The 9048-nt window shown below is 34.7% G+C and overlaps 2 long non-coding RNA genes across 2 annotated transcripts; one reads left to right on the top strand and one right to left on the bottom strand.

The window, feature by feature from the left end:
- Window positions 1–5804: 5804 nt before the first annotated feature.
- Window positions 5805–8261, top strand: LOC130053748 (uncharacterized). The gene is made up of 4 exons (XR_008802097.1): window positions 5805–6013; window positions 6610–6744; window positions 6924–7034; window positions 7223–8261. It is a non-coding gene; the product is annotated as an uncharacterized LOC130053748 (long non-coding RNA).
- Window positions 8166–9048, bottom strand: LOC130053749 (uncharacterized). The gene is made up of 2 exons (XR_008802098.1): window positions 8829–9048; window positions 8166–8491 (listed from the first exon to the last, which is right to left on the bottom strand). It is a non-coding gene; the product is annotated as an uncharacterized LOC130053749 (long non-coding RNA).

Below are 9048 nucleotides of genomic sequence, written 5' to 3'. Positions count from 1 at the left end.
CTGAGGTCTTCCAACAGTCTGTTGGAATCCCCATGTGCACAAAGTGTGCTCCTTTGTTAGCTGACCTGATTTTTTCTACTATGAAGCAGAATTTCAACGTGAGAAAACAATTTTTCTTGCTGTGGCCTTCAATTCGATATTTAGATATATCGACGGTGTATTATCTATTAACAATAAAAAATTTCATTCATATGTCGATTCAATATACTAGTATCCCAGTGAACTCGAAATAAAAGACACCACAGAGTAGTCCACTTCTGCTTCATACTTAGATATTTTATTGGGGTTAGATATTGACGGCAAACTAGCGGCTCAACTTTATGACAACGGGATGATTTAAATTTTTCCATCGTCAACTTCCCATTTTTATATGGCAATATTCCATTGTCACCTGCATGTGGTGTTTGCATCTCTCAACTGATTCTATATACGCAAAAGCTTGTCCTGCGTATGGTCAGTTTTTGAATCGAAGAAGGCTACTGACAAACAAGTTGATTGTGCAGGGGTTCCAACAGCCTCGTTTAAAATCAAATTCTATGGTCGTTATAACGATTTAGTTTGCCAATACAACCTATCATTGGGTCAAATGCTATAAGGCATGTTTCATGCCGATTGTTAGGCCATTCTTGGCACACTGATTTTGACTACCGATAACTCCGTTTGCCGGATCAAGATATAGGGCTCACGGCGGGTGTGACCGGTCGACAGGGGATGCTTACTCCTCCTAGGTACCTGATCCCACCTCTGGAATATCCATAGGTCCGTGTTTGCCCAACTCTCTATTTTGTATTGCTTATAGGAGTTATGAGATTGATCGCTGTTCGTTATCTTCACTTTTCATCTACTTTAATGCTATTGATGCTAAATTGAAATAAAATAAAATAAGAGTAGTCTTTTACCAAAATTGTAAATTTGATGATCCCAGGGTTAGGGATTTTGGTATTAGGGTGGACCAAAATGGTCACTTATAAGGTGTGTAAACAATAGACATTTTTAACTTCTTGGTAACTATCATCCCAATTTTTTTTCAAATTTTGTAGGAAGCATCATTGGGACAAGGGGAACATTCATTGTAAATTTCAGGAGTCCTGCACCCCGGGGCCTCAGGGGTGGGACAAAAACTGCCAAATATTGGCCATTTTTCAAACATCTCTACAACCGCAAATGTGCAAGAAAACTGAATGCATAGTGATGTAGAGCAGGAAGGCCTCTACCAAAGTTGTAAACATTATCCCTGGGGTAGGGGTTCTGACCACAGGGCGGGACCAAACTTAGTATATAGTGTTTATGTGTAAAACACTTTTTAAAATAGTATCTTCTTTAGTGCTATTGATACTATATTGAAACTAATAAATATTTATAAAGGGCAGGTAGTATTTTACTAAATTTGATGATCCCAGAGTTAGGGGTTTTGGTATTAGAGTTGGGCCAAAATGTTCAGTTATTAAATGTGTGAACAATAGAAATTTTTAACTTCTTGATAACTACCATTCCAATTCTTTTCAAATTTGGTATAAAGCATCTTTGGGACAAGGGGACATAAATTGTAAATATCAGGATTCCTCCACCCCCAGGGCAACAGGGGTGGGACAAAGATTGACCAATTTTCAAAGCGCTTCTTCTCTACACCACCCCAGGGTTTTGACTCTAGGGTGGGTCGAAATTAGTCATATCGTTTAATGTTGATACAGTATATGCATTATGTTATGTAAAGTCTTTCATCAGTGTATGCACTTTTGAGGGCAATGAATTTTTAAGAACACATCTTGTTTTATACTGTTGCTGATTTTTAGAATTAAGCTTAGATATTTAGAACAGGATTTTTTTCCCGTAGATTTCATAACCCTTGGGACTAATGTTTGTTTGGGGTATTTTTTGGGGGTATTTTTTTGTTTTTTGGGGGGTTTTTTTTGGGGGGGGGTGCTGTTTTCCGTCACACTAAACAATTTTTCAGTTATCTGGTGGCGCCCAGTTTCTATATTGGTGGAAGAGAGAATCCAGATACAATGTACCTTGGAAGAGACCACCGACCTTCCGAAAGTAAACTGGGAAACCTCCTCGCTTATCGGCGCGAGCGGGATTGATTTTTTTGGGAGGGGGGGGGACTAATGAGACTTTTAACTAGTACTCAGGTGACCAATAAGTCCTGTGGGCCTCTTGCTGGGATTTGAAGGGTGCATAGTCCTTCATTTGAATCTCCTTCATCCAAGGCTGCTTTGTGCCAAGTTTGGTTGAAATTGGCCCATTGGTTATGGAGAAGAAGGTGAAAATGTAAAAAAGTTTACGACGACAACGACAGACAACAGAAAGTTTTGATCAGAAAAGCTCACTTGAGCCTTCCGCCTAGGTGAGCTAAAAGGGAGGCCCAGCAGTAGTTTCTAACTATAGACCTGTGTGTCTCTATTATCAAGTGTTAGCAAAATAATGGAAAGAATCATTTCCAAACATATATAAAATCATTTTCATAGTAACGATTTATTTCATAGATGTCAGGCTAGTTTTTTAACGGGACATTCCACAGTCTATCAATTATTAGAAACATATCATAGTATCGTCCAAAGTATTGACGAAGGAAAATCATGTTCTTTGATATTTTGTGACCTTTCAAAAGCATTTGATAGAGTATGGTATAATGGTCTCATTTTTAAAATACAAACTTATGGTATATCTAGCAATCTTTTACAATAGTTTACAAGCTATTTCTGTCATAGATCACAAAAAGTAATATATCAGGACCTTATATTGTCAAAACTTCATATATCTTCTGGTGTACCCCAAGGTTCTGTTTTAGAACCTTTACTATTTTTGATTTGTGTTAATGATGTTGATGTAAATATGCTACCAATGGGTAGACTATTTGCTGATGATAACTCACTCCAGCAATCTGCATATTAAAATATCCTAGATATTGAATATAAGCTTAATTATGATTTACATATATTAGAAAAATGGTCAAATAAGTGGTTACTCAAATTCAATTCATCCAAGACTGAATTTGTTTACTTTTTAAAAAAAAAATACATTCCTGTCCTACCATAACTATATTTTCAAGGAGATAGGCTGGAGTGTGCTCCAGTCCATCGTCATTTAGGCTTATTATTGTCACACAACCTCAGTTGGTTTTATGTATATTGATTCCATAGTAGACAAAGCTTTTTTTTTTTTTTAAAATATACGACTTTTGAAAAAGCTTAAGTTCAAAATTGTAAGGAAACGTCTGTCAAAATTGTACATAGCATTTATTAGAACTACTCTTGAATATGCTTCAACTGTTTGGATGACTGTTCTGTTCATGCACGATATTGACAAACTTGAAAAGGTAAAATTATCTGCAGCTAGAATTGACACTGGTCTTCCTATCTTTGCATCTAGAGAATCTCGTAATTCAGAAACAGGCTGGCAAACTTTACAAAGTAGATGTTATATCGCAAACATTCTATCGACATGTTCAAAATTTGAAATGGTAGCGCCCAACATTACTTAAATGATATTTTCCAAATAAGCATGAAAATGTGTCTCGTTATACATGTAGTACATGAAACAAAAACCAGTTCTATATTCCAAGATGCAGATTAGAGTTATTCAAAAAATTATCTATACCTGATTCGATAAAACATTGGAATTAATTAAATGTAGAAGCCAGAGAAGCTATCTCGATCAACTCAGTTCGCAAAAATATAATAACAGAAATCCCAAGTCCACCATCAAATTTTTCTTTTGAGAAACGATTCATCAACATTATTCACACAAAGTTGAGGCACAAATGTATATACTCTATTATGATCTTTATGAGCGTAGAATTACAAATTCTCCATTTTGTTCATGTGAACATAACGAAGATATATAATTATATATCATTTCTTTTTTGCTTGTAAAAATTAGTCTTAAGCTAGAAATAATCTTTTTAATCACCTTTTCATGCTTGACTTGGTAAATATTGATACAAATCTATTGCAGACTAATATGGTTATTTTTTTCAGCTGGTCACAAATTTATAGATGAAACTAGTATATTTATTTAATTATTGTACATTTAGCTATTAATTACCATCTCGCATGGCATATTGTAATAGTTTTATGAGAGGAATTAGTTTAAGTTGTTAGAACTAGATATTGAATATACATCACAAGAGTATCGAATATACATCACAAGATACTGAACATACATCACAAGATATTGAACATACATCACAAGAGGTTGAATATACATCACAAGAGGTTGAATATACATCACAAGAGATTTAAAATACATCATATGATTTTCGAATATAGCACTAAACGTTTTACACGCCATAACCTAAGTTCCACTGAATTATTAAATGTTCAACCCATGAGCTACATGTACCTGATCATATAAGTTAAAAAAAAAATTAGTAAGTACTTATTCTTAGATAACGATACCTAACAATTCAAGTACTTGATCATTGGGATATTTTAATCTTATCGCAATTCACCTTTGAATTAGAAGGCTTTACCCGATATAGTATTGCGTTGTGTGACGACACAATTGAATGAGACGACTGAACAATTTGAATGACATGTTTGATGTAATACAACAAGAGTTTTCATTGGCCGATTACAGCCCGCCCACTTTCTCGAGCGGATTCGAACTGTACATAGCTCTCTGAAAAGATCCACCTCTTATAAAAACCTTCGATTTACGGGTCACAAAAAGCTGCGGAAGGTTGAGGCCTGGTATCGGTGTATTCTTGTGTTGCTGTCTCATAAACTCAATATTAAAAAATCTTAATATATTTTCCTACTATATACTTGTGTCCAAACATACCTTCAAATATTCATTAAAGCCACACACGACCCGAAAACTCGCAGCTTCAAATGATTTCGTTTGTTGACGTAGCCATGTTCGGTAGCCGGTCAATTCGAATTCTTGCTATTGGTATCTATTCATAAAATCGGTTGTAAGTTATGTATTCGCTCTTCATTTATTATCAACACGAATAATTAATAGAAATGAAAACATTTTTGTACCAGTTTTTGTAAAGGTAAAATAAGCTCTTGATTAACGAAAATGCTACATAAGCCCATTAGATGGAGACCGGCCGGCACGGCCTCTCATGACTAATGAAAGCCGCATTGCCGTGAGTTTAGCTATTTGAATAATTATCATTTAATAGGACTGGGGTGGTATATTATTTACAATATTTAGCTAATATATTCGTGGGGTATTAGTACACATCTAGACGCTATTGTGCTAGTATGGAAATGAACCGGGATTCGAATTGACTGGCTACCTAACATGGCTACGTCTACGAACGAAATCATCAAAAGCACAGGGGCTCGGTTGTCAGATATTGAAGTTTTGTATTATTTGTTCCCGAATAATAAATTGAAGTTTTGCATGATTTGTGTCCGAATAATAGATTATATAAATAAAATCCACCTTTTTCGAGGTTTTAAAAAAGGTGTATCATGTGTACATTAAAAAAAGTAAAGGGACGACACTCGCCATCTTGGATTTCTGGGGGGCCCTCGATTCACGGCTTGTTTTTAACAATTTCTAATCTCTGCCTACCGGTTTCTGGCGAGATCTATGTTGGAAAAAGATCCAACGACTTCTCCCTATTGTCTGCTTATGTCTACATGCCGTATTAAAGATCCAGTGACCCGAAACATCCTCGATACCTGCCCCTACTTGTCGAAAGCAACGGAAGTTTGCATCGAGTGACACGACGCCTACAGGAGCTCTCCATATAATCACTGGGGTGTTCCGAATGTATAGGATAAATCTAGAGAAGTCTAAGTTGAAATAAGCACTGAATTTAAATTGAATAGGGTCTGTAAGTCTCGTTTGGTTTCACTTTCGGTTTTACTACTTCCGGGTACAACAACGTGTGGAATATATACAGTCGTAACAGAGAGTCGGTGCTAATATGTAATTTGGTGTATTGTTAAGCGATCGGCTGCATACATGAGACTGGGAAAACTCTGCCATGTAGTTTATTTAAGTTCCTAGTCGATGCTACAGTAAGGAAGCGGTGGATACAAAGATGTAGGTACGTAATATTATCATAATTCAACGAATAATCATGTCAAATTAACACACGTGTGTATAAACTGACAGAATATACTGGACGTGTTGTTTAGATAAATCAGAGGGGGAGTAGGCCTACAAAAGATTTTGACAGACGAACTGATAAAAATAAAATAATGGGAAAAGAAATTACATGTACTAAAATTTCATAAATGGGGGGGGGGGGGGGTGGTAAAGTTTCTCTTCGTTTATTGATTTCAACATTTATCAACATATTTTACTACATAATTCCCTTTTGCCTGAAAAGGGGAAGGGACACTAATTTATTGTATCAATATAGAAAAAATAACCTTGCTAGGAAAAGGTTGACAGGATACCCTTGATACTACTTGCCTTTATATAGGTTCCTGCATGATTAAATATTGTATTGTGTTTCAAGAGAACTGGCATATATCTTTATTGTATAATTATATAAAAGTGACACATGGCCTTGATAAGAATGATTGTAACACTCATATCCTGTGCTTATTTCAGAAACTATAACTTACATTTGTTGTGTAGTGAGCCATTTTAAGTCAATAAAAACATCAATTTATGGTATATTACTTTTTTTCATAGATACAAAGTTACGAAACCTGCTGAAGCAGAATCATTTGCTTCAAACGTACATGTAGGAACCGAAGTTGATACTGCTACCAATATATCTGTACCAGACAACAATGATACAGCATCAAACCCTCAACATTTAAAAAGGTACAGTGTACGATACAAGTATTGTCAATACCAGATATTAGTACATCAAACCAGGAAGTTACAGTGGTTGTTAAGTTTAGTGTCAGGTGGTTTTCTGTATTTTCTTCATTCTCATTTCAGTGTTATCTAAATTTATATGCACACCAAATTTTATAATGGTATTGTTTTTGTTCTGATAGCTTCCCTTGAAGACTAGGATGTTGTAAACTTGCAGTGAGAAATATACCTGCATAATTAAAGGAAACCATCCATGACCATTGGGAACATCATAATTGAAAGACCCTGGAAAGGTATGTTTTAGCGGTTCTTTAAGGAAAAATGAACAATGCACTTTCTATACACTGACTAGTTATCAGATTTCACAATATTCAATTACCTAGTAATTTTTTTTTGGGGGGGGGGGGGGAGGTATAAATGTTGCTGTATACACCATTTTGTGTGAATATTTTTTAATATATTCATGAAATTTTGTTTGAAGGGATCATGAACACTGTTGGGAGTGTCCATTCAACTGAAATATCAAAGCCAGAAGAATTGAAGATTGCAATGGATGCAACAGAAGAGACCTAATATGAGCAAATTGATATGAATAGTCAGTCTTTCGCTTACAGTAATTACAAGAGTCGCCACAAAGGAAAGACTTTAATATGTATTACACCTAATGCAGCTCATTTCCAATTGTGTATGCTGGATACAAATCTGATTTGGCAATTGTGAACCATTGTGGCATTTTAGAGAAGTTGCAAGTTGGTGATATATTCCTGGCGGACAAAGGATTTTGTATATTTGACAAACTTCCAAATGACATGACATTTAATATCCCATTCTTTCTTACAAATAAATCCCACTTCTCAAAAGAGGATCACAACTTTGCTATAAAATTTCCAGATGCAGAATCCATGTTGAATGGGAAAATGAGAGAATATTTTTTTTTTAAAAATTCCTCAGCCATATTCTGTCATAGTATAGATATTGATCTGACAAAATATTTCAGCTTTGTGTGGCCCATGTGGTTTTGTAGGTTCCCCTTTTGAAGGAGATTGCAGATAAATCCTACAAATTTATTAGATTAATTGCATGTATATATATGCTCATACCTGCCACATTGAATTTTTAAAGTTAAAAGTAATGAATATCATATTTATGCAATATAACTTTTCTACATATTTATATAAATATAAAGCCTTTTATATTCATATGAAGCCTTTTGGAACGTCTCCATCAGAATGAAATATTCTCGAGAGGGACGTTAAACAATTTACAATCAAACATAAAGCCTTTTGTTCTCCTGAAGGTTTTCAAATCTGCATTATTAAAAAAGAAGTAAAATCCATTGTTTTTAGTGAATGCATGTAATTCAATGATTTTCGTAAAGCTGGACACTGTGTCTATACAAATTTTGGTTCATCTAAAATAAAAAAAACTCTGTCTATAATGTTTATTCAATAAATATACATGTAATTACATAACTTTGATAGATGCACCACTGATATCATAATAAAGTATATGTACATGTGGTTATGTGTGTGTGTTCTAGACTGCAAAAATACTTTATTATTATAATTAAACTCTATCACGCTTAAAAAGTTGACCATAATACATCTTTGTCAATGTATTTGAGTGTCACTAGGAATCCACACTAGCAAATCACAGCATTGGGTGTCTTTCAGGTGTTGTTGTCCTTGAATCTGATGCCAATATTCATATTTTGTTTTAATGGGCAGCGAACCATCTCTTACATCACATTCTAAAATGGCAATTGTCATTACATGTATTGATAAAATATACATGATTTACAAGTGGTCGGATTAGTGGTGAAAGTATTATACTGCAATATGCATACTTCTTTTGACATAGATGTACTGCAGTATTCAAAACTTGATGCAAGTAAAGTTTATAAAGAACATTAGCAGTTCAATATCACAATGAAGTCGAAGTAGTATTTGTATTTCATTCATAAAATGTTACTTTAAAGTTATAATAAACTTGGATACATCCATAATAATATATATGAATACATATATGTACAGCTAATGTACATGTATTAGGTACACATAATTGTTCAATCTATAATGCTGACTTACTAAGAGGGAAATCCCAACATTTGCACAGGCCTCTTTAATTGTCATTGTTCGAGCTGAAAATGGGCACTTAGCCTCAATTAAGAATTTCAGGGGTTGCTGAAAATGGCCTACTGCCCTTCGGAATGAGGATGCAGTTAATTCCTCCATTGTTGTTGTGACCTTTGACTGTGCCGACTTTGGATGTTTTATCCAACTACTGGCGTATTTTACATTGAACAGT

The sequence above is a fragment of the Ostrea edulis genome, chromosome 4 (genome assembly GCF_947568905.1).
Source record: "Ostrea edulis chromosome 4, xbOstEdul1.1, whole genome shotgun sequence".
In the NCBI taxonomy this organism is placed as follows: Eukaryota; Metazoa; Mollusca; class Bivalvia; order Ostreida; family Ostreidae; genus Ostrea; species Ostrea edulis.
The sequence above is the reverse complement of the archived record's forward strand: the minus strand, read 5'-3'. Positions and strand labels throughout refer to the sequence as shown.